This window comes from Triturus cristatus, chromosome 1_1, assembly GCF_964204655.1.
Source record: "Triturus cristatus chromosome 1_1, aTriCri1.1, whole genome shotgun sequence".
NCBI classification, from domain to species: Eukaryota; Metazoa; Chordata; class Amphibia; order Caudata; family Salamandridae; genus Triturus; species Triturus cristatus.
The window spans coordinates 874,674,332-874,689,159 of NC_140579.1; the positions used below are offsets into that span (position 1 = coordinate 874,674,332).

At 51.4% G+C, this 14,828-nt stretch overlaps 1 protein-coding gene across 1 annotated transcript in view; it reads left to right on the top strand.

Moving 5' to 3' along the window:
- Positions 1-1,027: 1,027 nt before the first annotated feature.
- LOC146871219 (olfactory receptor 6E1-like) overlaps positions 1,028-14,828 on the top strand; it is a 45,495-nt gene continuing 31,694 nt past the window's right edge. The window contains exon 1 of the mRNA XM_085650587.1: positions 1,028-1,076. The gene's annotated coding sequence lies outside the window, so the exon portion shown is untranslated. The remainder of the gene's footprint in view (positions 1,077-14,828) is intronic.

Genomic DNA, 14,828 nt, shown 5'->3' on the forward strand with positions numbered 1-14,828 from the left:
CGAAGGCAGCTTCGCGATATTAACAAGGGAGGGTAGCGATTTTTACAATCGCTTTAAGTATGCCTTAACGCAGGAATTTAACGTCTGTTACATTCCTGACTAAGGCATACTTAACATGGGGGGTGGATTTTGTGGCTAAGACCACAGGTCCTATCATCTAGGATATCGCAGTTTTCCACCATGGAAAACGGCGATATCCCAACTATCTCTGGAATTTTTATCACCTCGGCGATGCGCGTTGTTAATAACGCGCAAACCGGGCGATAAATTCCAGATATAGCCGGCGATAAATATGCAAGCGCTAAGCGCGCTTTGCGATATTTATCGCCGGCCCTTGTTAATATGCCCCTTAGATAGCGAGGGCAGGAGGTGAGATCTGCTAGGGGCTATAGGTTTTTAAATCGGGATTCTTTTTAATGACATGCCCTGCCCTGGACACATCCGTCGGTACCCTTCCCTGTGCATGGCCGATTCCTCTTAACCTTCATTGCCTGTGTGTTGTTGTGCCTTAGAGACAGCTATAGAGAGAGGAGGGAGCGTGATAAGCAGTGCTTAACTTGTACCGGTGGTTGCACGGCCCTGGGATTTAATTTTCACAATCTGGTTTTGAAACAGTGGCAAAGCGGGAAGGGAGAGATAAGAACGGATCTGTGAAAGTGAGATGAAAAAGAGACAGAAAGAGTAGAGTGCTGGAAGAAAGAGGCATACGGTGCAAGACTAGACAGCCGTGGCTGCAGGGCGACACATTCAGTAGCAAGAGTTTGGAACCCTGCACTTTTTCCAAAAGCATGCACTGAAAAGTGGCCAACTGTCAAGGCTGCCCGGGGGGCCACGTAGGGGACCCTCCAACAGGGCGGCCGCCTTAGTGCCACAGGAAGGCACAGGAGTCAGCAGACTAGGCTCTCTGGGCTATGGACCAGGGAGTCAGCTGGCCGCGTCACTTCCGGCTGGGGGGGGAGGGCTTTGGGGGGGGGGACAAGGGTACAAATGCCTTCCCCCGCCCACTGTGCAGCCTCTTGACCGCTGCCCGTCTCGCTGTTTAGATGTGCCCCAGAGCTGTTGGCAATTACACTGCGGTGAGTGCTTACCCCACTCCCCCTTCTCTCTCTCTCCCCGCCCGGTCTCCCCCATCGGGGTAGTATTGAGGACTGGGCGGCCCCACCATGGCTGCGGTCCGCCTCGGAGGGAGGAGGGGGTGGGGGGTTCGGGCAGCTCTCCGTGTCACGGGTAGCGGCATAGAGGCACACCCCCTCCCTTTAGGTCGGGGGGCAAAGTTGGGCCCCTGCCAAGTGGTTAGGGGGCCAAGGCCCGATGGGTCGTGTTTCCTGGGGTACCCAAGTACGGTCGCGGGCCAGGACCGCTGTCCTTTCCAGCAGCGGTGACGGGGAGGGCGGTCCCCGGATCACCAAACCCCCTGTCCCACTGCATGGCGATGCCCGCGAGAGAGCCTGCTCCAGCTGCTCACCTCCAGTCTGTGTGTAGCCGTGTGTACACGCCGTCGGTGCCAGGACTTGTGCCTCACGGTGAGCCCCATCCGGCCATCGCTGAGGCTGCTACCCACCTGAAGGGGGGGTTGGGCTGCTTCCGGTGAGCACTTACCAGCATCCAAGGCCCAGGCAACGCAGACATGTCATGCGTGTCTGTGCCGGAGGCGAGAGGGCCAGTGATGGCAGCCAGGCAATCGCGGCAGAGCGGCATGGGGGCAGGGGCACTTAGCACGGTTTTGGGGGTGGAGCGCAACGCATGTCGTGCTGCTCCATCACCTCCGGTAGCTTTTCAGCCAGGGCTCCGGCTGCCTGTCTCCACGAGGCCCCGGTCCTCCTCCCAGGGAGCAATGCTTGCCTCACCCGCCGTTACGCAGTCTTGCCAGCGGCGCTATTCTGGGGCCGATGGCCCGCGCAGGCTTGTTTGTTGCTTGGAGGACACGCTGTGTCCATAACGCGCTGAGGTGTGGTGTCGCGCCCGACAGCCCCTCTGATGCTCAGGGAAGGGCAGTGAGTCTGGGGACTCCGACCGGCTTGAGGGGCGGCGATGCAGTGAATGCGCATCCGCCCGTATGCGGAGACTCTGAAGCCCATCAATTTTGCCTTGCCCCTTTTAGTCTTGCGGGGCGTATCAGGGGCATGCAGGGTGCGAGCGGGGAAACCTTTGAGCCGCCCGTAGTTGCCCAACAGCGTCGCTCCAAAGCTAAGGGATAGGAATAGCTGATGCGGCCAGTTGCCTCGGGTGCCACTAAGATCTCCCCGGCAAGGGCCGTATCGCCATGAGAGGAACCTGTATTTTCCATTTGAGGTTCGCTTAGCACGGCTCCGGGAAAGTGCTCGGTTCGGCCCGGGATACGTGTTGATCAGGAGGATACACGGTCCTGTTCGTTGGGGGGGGAGCAGTCGGAGTCCAATGGGGGACCGCGAGCCTGCTGCTTGTGAGCGCATCATGCGGGTAAGGCCTGTTGCGTGGCCTTGCTGGGTGGCTTCCAGCTACGGTGGGTGCGGGCGCCATGTGAGGGGTGCGGGACACCAGTGGTCCTGGTGCGGGGGGGAGGGGTGTCCGCTGTGCTTTCGCTCCCCCACAAACCCCCCCATCATGCTACATAGGGGCATTGTGGCCTGGTTCTAGAGGATGGCACTTCCTGTCTGGGGGACGCTCGGGAGCACAACTTCGGAGCTTAGAGTGGCAGCATTGGGGGTTGAGCATGGTTGTGTATGGTGGAGGGTCGGGCAGTCAGGTAACGCATCTTGCATCTTGGCAGCTCGCCCTCCTCAGCCAAGGAATAGCTACTCTCCCGGGCATAACATCCAGCAAACTAAGTGTTCTCCTGTGACCCAAAGCAGGCAGGGGAACCGATGTGGTGCTCCCTCCTCCCTTATATTCTCATGGGCCCCGCAACTCGCATTAGGCCAGAGGATGTTCGCAAGTCATTGCCCCACCAAACTTCTTATGAGAATGCATGTGGGCACCCATGTTCTCAGAACTGACAACTAGGCTTGGACCCGCTCGTCTTCCCCCCCCCCCCCCCAACCAGTGAAGTAGCACAAAATATCTGCTAAGGAAAAGTGCATGAACCATGATTCCGGGTTCAAACAGCAGTGGTGGTTGGGGGCGCAGGGTTGGGGGGGTCTGTTGAGTTATGCCGCAAGTTGACCGGTGGAAATTTGACAGGGGTTTCTGGTGCGCAGCACCTTCACTTGATGGTATGTGAATTTACATGGCAGACCTTTACTGGAAGGTGTCACAGCGCTTTCTACTGGCCCGGTCAAATTACACAGGGGCGTCAAAGTAAATTTTTTCTTCCATGAGACAAGCAGAAAGGCTCAAATTCACTAGTGTTAGAAGCTCTACTTTAACACAGATACTACTGGTTAGAGTTTCGCACTGGTTATTCTATAAGTTATCAGGGAATTGATACCACATGGGCATGTCATTTTTCACCCTGATGGGGCATTCTAGGTGATTGTAACACGCTGGGCATTCCAGTTGATGATAACACATTCCATATGTAGCCAGTAGTTTCTTTATATCAACCTACCTGGTATCTCTGCATCTTCACCCCCGGAGCCAGAATACTCCCTGCGTCCCGAACACTTAATGACCCGCAGGCCAAGCCCCCAAATTTCCCAAGCTCTTTTCCGGGCGGCCATAGGGTTTCTAATTTGGACAGCATTACCATTCTTGGGGGTGGGTTGCATCCGGGTCGGTATTCACCCCACTTTCTTACTTTTCAGGTTACGTGTAGTCCTCGCGACTACCAGGACATCTCGTTTCTGGGCTACCAAAAGGGCAGGCGTTTACCCAACCTCCCCCAAGGTTCCATTGCACGGCCTACTAATGTTGTACCCAGCAGCAAGTTTACCTGGTTAAAACTTGATGGGGGGGGGTCCAGGTGCCCGGCACCGCCATGGATTTTCAACACCGGCGCCCTGACAGCCTGCCACAAGGGCGCTGTCTATTTTAGAGATGACCACACCAACAGGCATCCATCTACTTATTATGCATTGAATTTCTATTGCCTGTTGCCCAAGCCACTCTTTCAGCGTCAGGAGCCTGGTATAGTCTGGATGTCCACTTGCACAAGCTCAGAGTTAGTAGCTGGGATGCTACTTTGCTTGGCAGCACGGCTGGAGCAAGGTGTGGGGCAAACGGAGGTGGCTGCCTGAGGTGAGTGCAGGCATATAGTTGCACATCTGGCTGCAGCGGGCCTACAAGGGCCTTGGGAAGTTTCCGGGAGGGTCTGTGTCATCGAAGGCCAAGGTGATGCTCCAGGGATGACAGGATAGAATACTTACATTGTTTGAGGCTACAATGCAGCACACAATTTGTAGTCTAGGCAATGATGCTCAACATCCTGGAATTCTGGGCAAATCACTTAATCTCCCCGTGCCTTACAAAATGTAGGGTCCTCGGGTAACGGAACTGGTGCTCATGTAAAGCGCTCTGATACCCGACGTCATGGGTCGTAGTTCGCGCTATATAAAACTCTATAAATAAATGTAATAAATAAATATTCTTATCTAGCCCTGAAGGCATGCAAAGATCCAGTGACCCAGCTGCCCATATGAAAGGCACATAGTGGATACATGCTACCGATAAAAATCCAGGGGTTTTTATTGTTTCAGTCAGGGACCTAAATGTATGCTGCAGCTTTGCACTGGCTATTACGCCAAAGTGCAAAGAAAGACTAAAGGCAGTTACATGGGCAATTTAAAAAAAAAAGAAAATCACGCTTAAGTTACTTGATAGGGATGACATCAAGGAAGGTTAGGTAGTCCTGTAGACGGGGGTGCTCCCAGCCAGGTATATTCATCCACACCATCTGGCATTGCGGGCTAATCCAGGAGTACTGGCGTAAAATACATGTAAATCATGAGCGAAATTTTGGAGGTTGAGATACAGCTAGAAGCTCCCAGGTGCCTCCTCAACATCTGGGAACCTACAGACCTCAACACCTACGCCACACAATTGGTCACACTCGGCTGCATGATAGCTAAAAGAAACATTGCACAGCTCTGGGGGGCCTCGCATGTGCCCACAATTGCGGACTGGAAAAAAGACCTTGACTGGTGTATGCAACGTGAAAAGTCTGTATACGCAGCTCGGGGCTGCCCCGTAAATGGTCCAAGGTATGGGCCCCTTGGAATATATATCGTGGAAACATATGTACCCCCCCTCGACCACTAGACGAAGATGTCTCCTCCTCCCCGTAATTCCTACTGCATACGCTTACTGTATCTTTATGTATCTTTGTTTTGCGGCTGCCTTTATGTGACTCCGTGATGCTATGCCTTGTTGTCGATTTTGTTCTAATAAAAAGAGTTATTAAAAAAAAAGAAAGGTTAGGTAAGGGAAGCTTGGCAAATTTATAATTATAAGAAGTATGTGGTATTCACGAACAGTACTATGTCTCTCAAGTGACAAGTATTTCAGTGTCCAGTTCTTTACCCAGCCTTTTGTTCTTTAAGTTATTAAATCCGCCACCGGATCTACATGCTTTTCTGGTGGTTATGCATTGCGGATGTCCTACCATTCGATGAACCACAGCAAATGTAAATATACTTGGGGAAGCAAAGGACTGCCCGAGTTTGCCCAAGCTTACCAGTGTTGAATACGGCAGCCCGCTGTGGATAATGCAGTGGTGTAAGGGAGGTCTAGGTTTCAGGGGCTCCAAGCCAACTGGGGGGGCTCCTAGCGGGAGCTGGCTAGTGTGGCGGTCAGCTCGGCCTGAATTTGGGGCTGGAGCATGTATTTGCATGCAGTAAGTACTTAGATGCTAGTGGTCTGCCCTCAGGGGAGGGTTCCCGCAATCCCCCCGTGCCTAAGCATCTGAATGGGTCCATCTGCGACACACCTGGCGATCATGTGCAACGCTCTATACCTGGGCAGCATGTGCACACAAGAGTAACTCCCCATATGGGTAGTTTCAGGTATTTACAATACAGTGATGGAACAACCGAGACTTATATTATATTGGATTCACAATTGGGTATTCAATACTCTAGGGGGAGGGACCCATACATATTCCTCCCCTGCCTCATAAAACCACAGTGATACACTCTTTACATACTTGAACCTAGCAGTATGTCTATTTAATTGAAACACAGCGTGCAACCCCAGGATCACAGGGTTTTAGGTCTGCTCCAAGACTCCATTAGTAACAGCAGGACAGTCATTTGTTCGACCCAAAATTACATTAACTGATTGTGGGCATGTTGCCCAGTGCCACCCTAAAAGCTTTGCATAAGTACACAGGGGGGGGCTTTACTTTGAGTGTCCGGTAATTTTATGAGTGAGGCAGTCAAACCGATACCAATAGGGCTAACATGACTGTCTTTTGTTGGCTGCTGTTGAATGTAAGGGTACCCATTTTCGCAGTAACTGTGTGCTTACCTGTGGTAGGACTTGGTTTGTCAGTTAGTCAGCTTTCCTCCTGCCCAAGCCATCCTTTTAGCCTTGGGGGGACCTGGATTGCCTCATTTGTCACACTTGGAGTTCAAGGGAAATAGAGGCTTGTCATCTCGGCAATTTCGATTGCCACGTTTGTTGCACTTCAAGGACAGAGGTTGAATGTCTCCTGACAAGTGCCGCTTGCAATTTTAGTTTACATTGGGTTTGGTGAATACATTATCCTTTCACTTGAGAAAGTAGATAATCTGGTTGGATATAGCAGTGCATGATCTGGGACACTTAGCAGTAAAGCCGGCTAACATTAAGCACATATATCGTCATCCGGGAGGGGGATGCAGATGTCAGTTCTGTTTGGACAAATGCTCCGTTAGTAAGAGAGCTCCCGGGGTTAAGGCGTGCACGGCAAGGATTTGAGGGTAACCAGCAAAGGCTTGCTTCCTTGCTTGTTTTGAATACTAAGGTCCTATGCACAGTTACTATTAGGTTCTGATTCTTATACGCCTGCACACCATCACATATATTGTACATTCAGGACACATGTTGTACGTTCCACCGACCCCGATGAGAGGTAACCACACATCTTCAGTGATGTAAATCCTTACGGGTCAAGAGGGATGAGTTGTGGTGGCAACAAGACACCTGCAGCAGGGAGTGGCGCCAGGCGGCAAGGAGTTGGTGAGGAAAAGGGACTTGAAGGTCCCGCTGGGTGCCTGCCACCTGGCCACTGCAGGTTGTTGATGGCGATCTCTAAGGGCTTAGTAGGGGTCATGACAAAATACACCTGGGCTGATTCACAGGCAGGGTGTGGTGGCGGTGGTCCCTACCTCATTTCACATGATTCTCCCTGTCGGGTCTGTCTAACGATCATCTCAAAGGGCTTTAAATTAACAGCCTCTCTTGTCTCTGCCATACTGTGAGTATGTGAGCATTAAGCAAGCGGTCTGAGCATCAGTAGGTTGGGGTGAGCACGTCCGTTCCCGGCGTAGTGGCTGTGACTCCTGATGTGACTCTTGGAGTCCATTGTCCTGCTTGCTGTAGGTGGAATGATGCGTGTTGATTACATAACTGGATGCGATGGCTGAGGAGGCAGAACCTTGCAGCACACTCTGCTAAGCAATTTTCCTGGCGAATTGTTTTGACCCAAGGCTGAAGTGAGAGCCTCTAGTGCAGGGCCAGAATCATTAGGCGACTGCAGCATGACAAAGGTCTTTTAGGCACTGGTAGAATGGTGCAGGCTAAGTATTCCTGAAGGTCCACCCCCCTTGCAAGGATGGCAAGCAGGGGTCACACGGGGGACCGAGCTATCAGCTGCCAATTTTTTGAGCATAGATACCAGCATGAAAGTTGGAGGGAGGCTGCTGAGTTGCCCTAGCATTGCTTGCCTCGCTTCAGGGGCAGTTATGGTTAGTGTTCATTGTAAGGTTCGAATTCTTGGTTGCGTTTGGATACTTTGACAAGTTGCCCTTACTCATGTAACACGACGATAAAGTGGTACTTTTGTGGGTGTGAACTAGGTGTATTTTTAAGAAACTCATTAGATCATACAGTCACTCCATTGCAGAACATAAGAATTGTCAATATTCTTCAAGGAAACCATTATTAGCAGGAAGGTATTGAACAATGGAGAGCCAATGGTTGTGGGTTCTTGCACAACAGTAGTAAGGAAATTACATTTAGTTTCAACAGGCTATTTGTACCATCATTAGCACCAGCAGCTATAAAGCTTCCTTCTATTTCGCCCGGGATTGGGGCTGGCAATGTAATGAAACTTTGCAACCAGACACGGAATAGGCAAAGACATACCTGTGATGGTGCAACATGCACTCAGCAGTAGAGTTAGCTGAGTTTCAACATACCCTGGTGTACCATCAGTGATAAACGTAAGGTTAGGGGCTACACATGAATAGGCACTTTCTGTCAGCTGGGGCAGGAGTGTGCCAGTGCCAAGAGGGTGCGGGTTGCCTGGTTAGGGCTGATATGAATGGGAGGGAGCACTAATACGGACAACCACAAGAGCACATTTTGCAGTCATAGAAGGTTAAATTGATTAATTGATGGCATGTTACCAGCTGCTTCAGTTAAGTGAATTTTCCTTGGCAGTTGTCAGCGAACATTCGGACTGCAATGTTGGTGGTTGGCCTGTTGTCAGGTCTTTTAGATGGGTGTTTTTAGCTCAGGCATGGCCAAGTATGGGTTAGATGCCTGAAGTCTGCCCTAGGATACATGTTCACAGGCATGTGGAGTGGCAGAACTGAAAGGGGCTTGGGTTCGACCTCTGGTTACAGGTTCAGATCCTGGTAGGTCCACTTAGTATCTCGTCCTTCTGAGGTCGATGAAACGGGTACCATTGAGTTGAGTAACGATAACGTTCAATTTCTCCCGCCCTTTAGCCTTGGCTGGCAGCAATGCAGGTTGTGGAAGATGTTATCCAACGAGTGTGCTATGGGCCAATTTTTGGGGAATCCCCTGGGTTAAGCACAAATAGGCTACAAAGTATTGGAGGACACTTGGCATTCCCAGTACTCGAGAAAGAGCAGGTATCTATACATTTGGTTCCCCTCCGGTCCACACTGTCATGTCTGCTCCCTGGTATACTAACAGAAGTTTGGGAGGGCAAGGCGTCACCTGGGGTGGTGACTGGCATAATGTGATGGACATACTCCGGCAAGTGCTACACACAAATAACTGGGTGAGAGAAATGAAGGCGGGCTTGATTACTCTTACTTCCACCCGCATTGGCACTTCTTGTCAGGAGTGGCTTGTCAAAGGTATTGCTCTTCAGCCAGGCAATGTTAACATTGAACCAACACCAAACTAATTGTTTTACGTCATCCTGGGCGCATATACATGAAGCACTGGGCGAGGCGGGTACCACGGATACTGGGTCCCCCTCAGAGTTGCAGACTCAGCAGGACATGCCAACAGGTGGGGCGATGGGAATCCCATGGCATTTTAAGGGATAGCCGGCCGTAAGCCACCCTGGGAGGGGTGGTGTAATTGTGCAGGCACTGGAACAGCTTCTGTAGAAGTAGTGGCCCGGGCAGGGGTGGGTGTGTCTCCCCTCTCATCACTGGGGTCTGAAAGCTGGGAGGCAAGGATTTGACTTTCCAGGGTAGGAGGGTCCTTCTGCCAGAATTAAATTCCCACTGGTGTAAGTTATGCATCCATCCCTGAAGAGAGGGGTTGTGGTTTTATCAGTCCGAAATCCACAGGGAGTTGAGAAAGGATGAAGGCACCAGGTGTCCTCCGGTCCAGTATGGGCTTGGACTTGTTTTGGCTGGTCCTGGGAGAGTCCAAGGAATCAGCAGGATGTAGGTAAGATGCCTACCTTGGCGGGGGGCCCTGGTTGTGATGGTGGCCACCCCTAGAGCTGTGGAGGAGTTACAGGGCGATCCAGAGTCTGCAAGGTACAGAAGGGTAATATATGCAGCAGCACAACAAGGGTGCTAAGCCAAGGATACCCAGGGATGTCTTAGCGTTGTCCCCTGTGAGAACAATGGTGCACCATTAGTCCTACGGGTGGATGTGGGTCCGAGCAACAGGGGGCTGCCTGGAACGCTCCACCCACCTTTTGGGGGGCGTGAGTAAGGGCGTGGACTGGCGGTCCACTAATGGGAGGGGTGGCCCCACCCAAAATTGGTAACCACCGATTTGCGACGGCCACGGTGTAATTTGGCTCATAAGGCGGGCAGGCGGCATAGGGGCTGGCCTGCCCTGGAATCGCCCGTAAGATAACCCACCATGTTGGCATATTTATTATGCAAATAAACCTGCAGCAATTTTCTCCACTAAGAAGGTGTCTTGTGGTTTATTTATGTATGTTGCTGTATGAGAACTGAGGAGTGTTGCCGATATTGGCACTATGAGGGAGCGAGGTTAGATACGAGCTTAGAAAGGAGGGAGGGAGCAAAGGCTGTCACGAGAACATGCGTGTTAACCCCAAGTGGAGGCAAAGTAAAAGCTGACAATGGGAAAGGGTGAAGTGATGTTTGTAGGGTCTGTACATGACTGTTCGTAGTGGCAAGTAGGTCAGTCACTTACATGCCCACAGAGAAGGTCTGGGTGCAATCAATGCGGAAGGATACAATCCCAGCAGGGTCGACTGCGCAATTTATCCTTCTGATATCAATGATGTGAGTACCACTGAGTTGTGTCGGACACTTAGGTTAAAGGAAGCCGGGGCGAGGATCAACGCACCCCCAGGATAGCCGACAGAAAGACTGACGGCAACCCCGGCACCACTTCAAGCCTGGGGACTTCCTATACCGTGAGTAAACCTATAGAAACTGGGGTTGGGGTCCACAACATTTTTCCTTGGCTAAGTATGCCCAGGGCTTTAAGTGGGATAAAAAAAACTGGCGGGTCTCTTAAAGGGGCGTGGCAAATGTAATTAGGGCGTGGCTTAAAAACGCATAAGCTACAAATCTGTGCTTAGCATAGTGCGCTGCCTGACTTGTATTTTGTTGCTGCTGTCATTGCATTCAGATATATGATACAACAAGTAACATCATACCTACAAGAAGTCAGGACTATTGGCATTGTCAATGGTTGTTAGTTGCATACGATAAATAAGCAGCAACTATGGTTGTTGTATATAATATTGAAAAAGCTTCCACTTAAAGCCCTGGTGACATCACGACAATGTTGCTGCTCCTGAGTTTCAAAAAGAGAAGGGAAATCCAGAGAGAAAATGACTCTTTTAATGATTTCCCTTCCCCTACAACGCTCACTTAGCATGACGTCATGCCGTAAGTTCTCCACAAGTGAGCAGTGTGAGCACACGCACATCGATGTGCCTGCTGTCACTGAAGTCCGTAAAAAAAACGGACCGCCTGTGCCAGGGCACAAAACAGAGCCTGATAGAGACCCGTTTCGAGGCCCCCTTTAAAAAACTGCCGGTGCTCAGCACCGGTGAGACCCAGCCCACGTAAAGCTATCCCACCTTTCCCTTCACACAGTGCAATGGACCCAGGGCCGGCTTTAGGGCGGTGCGATCGGTGCCACTGCACCGGGCGCTGACTTGGGGTGGGGGCGGCATATGTATTGTTTTAAAAGCACCTGATTCCACTTTCCTTGTCCCAGCAATTTTCAAGCATCAATGAACATGTCAGGTTAACTTTGTGATTATCGGTCTTCCTCTAGAGAGACCGGAGCTTTGTCTCGTAGTGGAAGTTTTGACTCATCATAGCGCAGCGCAGAAGGTTAACATGCCTGCTGCAAAGAACTTGACCAATCAGATCACAGAAGTGCATATACTATTAATAGGTCAATGGGTTATCGCTTTTGTCAGAGAGATCCTTTTGTTACTTGCAGTTTAACTGTTAAAATCTTATTATAGAGCTGTGAGCTATTAACGTCAAAGGGCTGCATGCAAACTGCAAGGAATATATTACAGATACATGTTTTTTTACCCAGTCTTTCCTTATCCTAATAAAAAAGGGTTAGTTTGGTTAGAAATCAATTCTTGTTAAAGAAAACCCCTAACAATGCTGTTACATTTTAAATTCTGAGGGGCATATGTACAAGCCCCTATCGCCACGGGAACGTCACTTTTTGTTACATTCCCGTGGCGATATGGGTCTTGCCTTATTTACAAGGCAGCGTTAAGCCACTTAATGTGGCTTAACGCTACCTTGTAAATAAGGGCCCCTTTCACACAATTCTTAGCCTGAAAGGAGTTGGCAGTGGGTGTTGCACCCGCAACAACCATTGCTTTTGATGCTGCCCCCTATTTACAAGGGCAGCGTAAATAGGAGGCAGCGCCAAAATTAAAACCAGGGAAATCATGGTCTTGAGTTGGCAAAACACTTTATTGCTCCTCGTTTTTCTTTTTCCATGTGTGCTGCCTTATGCAGCAAGGCAGCACACATGGAAAAAGCCTTGGATTGTTTATGTACAGGAAGGTCCCCCTTCCTGTACATAAACAATCTTTTTTAAAAAAGTGCCATTTGTGACTTCCGTGTGTGCTGCATTAAGCAGCATACATAGAAGTGACGAAATGGCATTTAAAGATTCTTTATGTACAGGAAGGGTGGCATTTCTGTACATAAACAATCTTGCCCCTGCACGCAGACAACTTTGCACTATGGTGCAAGGGTGCCTGCGTTGGCACTACACTGCTAAGTGTAGTGCCAGCGCAGGGGGAAACGCAAGGCTGCACCATATTGTTGTAAATATGGTGCAGCCTTGCGTTTCTGAAGTGGTGGAGTGAGGCGTTAAGCCATGACAGCTAATGCCTCACTCCACCACTTCCTTGAACATACGCCCCTGAATTTGTGCTTTTCCAGACCAAGGACTCTTAAACTATATTGCCTACCCGTATGGATGACATGTGACTCCTACACCTTGTAGGCCTCTGTCTTATGTAACATTTCCCATACACTGATTTACAAACGTCTGATTGTCTCCGTGCAATGTAGGTGTGATGTAAAGTGCTCCAACGCCTTAAACTAGTATGAGCGGTGCTATAAGGCTAAATGAATCTAAGAGACAGTGGTTATGGAAACTTGGGGGGAGGCACTGTCAAATGGTGTTAGTGTGGGGATCCGTAGCGGAGGTGGTCATGGGGGGGGCCCAGCAAACATTGTCGCACACAGGGCGGCGCCACCAGTGGTAAAGCCGGCCCTGGATGGACCCAACCTCTCCCGCCCCCTAAAACACTGCTTGCCTGCCCCGTCACAACACTAGAGTCCGCCCCCACCACCTTTCCCTCGGAGGTCGCTGCTCGCAGTTCCCTCCCGTCTGAAATAAGAGCAGCAACTGTCTACACTCCCACATAGAGAGCTTCTGTGGGCCACATCCATTTCAGGGTCCCACCCCTTCCCTCAAATCATTGCTCCGCCTTCTTCTCTCACTCGCCACCCCTAGCCTCGGTAAGTGTCCGGCTAGGTTTCATTTGAGCCGCGCCCCGCCCCCGGTTTAACATCTCTTCCTGCACCTTCTGTGCTTGGCCACGCCCCTTGCTTCTAGCCTCATCTCTGCCGCCCCCTAGTTATGCTGGCTGCGGTGGGCATGCGTCTTGTATATAAGGGGTCTCTCGCTGGGATTGTGCTCCCCTTGCCTGACTCCATGTGTCTTGGCGCTTTAAGTTTTCTTGTGATGCCACCCTCGGTGAGTTTCGTTTTAAACTTTCACACTGAGTGCGGTGCCCGCTTCAGGGACACTGCACTCTGTGTGTTTGTTTGCTGGCAGCTACTCTGCCACAGTAACAACACACCTGAAACCGCGGCATGGGCGGCATTGCGTTCACTGACTTCAGGAGTGGGTGGGCGTGGCGGTTTCTCTTTATTCTGAAATCATCCAGCAACAACCGGACCCATCCCCACGAGTGGGTTCTCCGATCTCTGTAGCCCAGAGAGCACAGAGCTGCTATGATAGCAGCTGGGCCAGCGTCATGCCTGAGGAGTCCAAGTCGTTGCGGCCAAGACGCCGCCCGCCAGAATCTCCGCCAGCTGAGCTCGCCTAAACATAAATCAAAATGTAAGTGCTTGAGAGATGGGCATCTCAGCTACTGCAAACAAAAATTGTGCTTTACGGTGCATGTGGTCATTGTAGTGTTCTCCAACGCGGGGTAGCGGTGCAGTCTACCTGCGTCGGAGGTATTTCGCTAGCGCTGGCACGTGTCGTTACGCGCCAGCTATAAATAAAGGGGCGTGGCCCGCGGGAAGGCAGTCGGGACCACACCGAGAGTCTAACAAGTGTCCCATGTATTTATTGCGGCCGCAGCGCTGATTACACGTGCGCAAGCGGCCTCTTATCCATTACACTGGCGACGAGGGGCAGAAACGACCCCATGCAGTGAAAATTAATGAGCCTGAACGTCTGGTGACTAGTTAGCCTTTGATCAAGGCCCTGGACCCACGAAGTGCTGCCTGGCCTGTGCTGGCCTGCTGTGTGCCCCCAGGCGAGTCTGCTGCATCCAAGGAAAGCTCTGCAGCCCCGGAGAGTGCCTGGAGGGAAGGGAGGCCTTTTCTGCACACCCGGTGGAGCCCACGGATGAGTGTGCCCCAGCATCCTGAATGGGGAAGAAACTACGGTGAGGCCTAGGACATACAGGCCACAGGAGAGGACCCTGACAGCATCTTCATCGCCCTCGGCCAGGCGGCTGCTATTGCGCCAAGGAGTTAAGCAGTGCACGTGCCGCGAGGTGTGACTGCGTCTGCGCCAAGATGGCGTTGATCCCCACCATTGAGCCCTTTGTGGTGGACGGGGCACCCTCATCCCTTGCCCCGCGATGGAGAGACTGGGCCGATCGCCTCAAGATCTACTTTGAAGGGGCGGGCATTGCACGGGACAGGTGCAGAGCCCTACTCCTCCACCTCGGAGGCAAAGACATCCACCGCATCTACAAGACCCTGGTGGAGGCCACACCCAAAACGTATGTCACGCTTCTCAACGCCCTAAATGCGCACTTCGAGCCGATGGCGAAC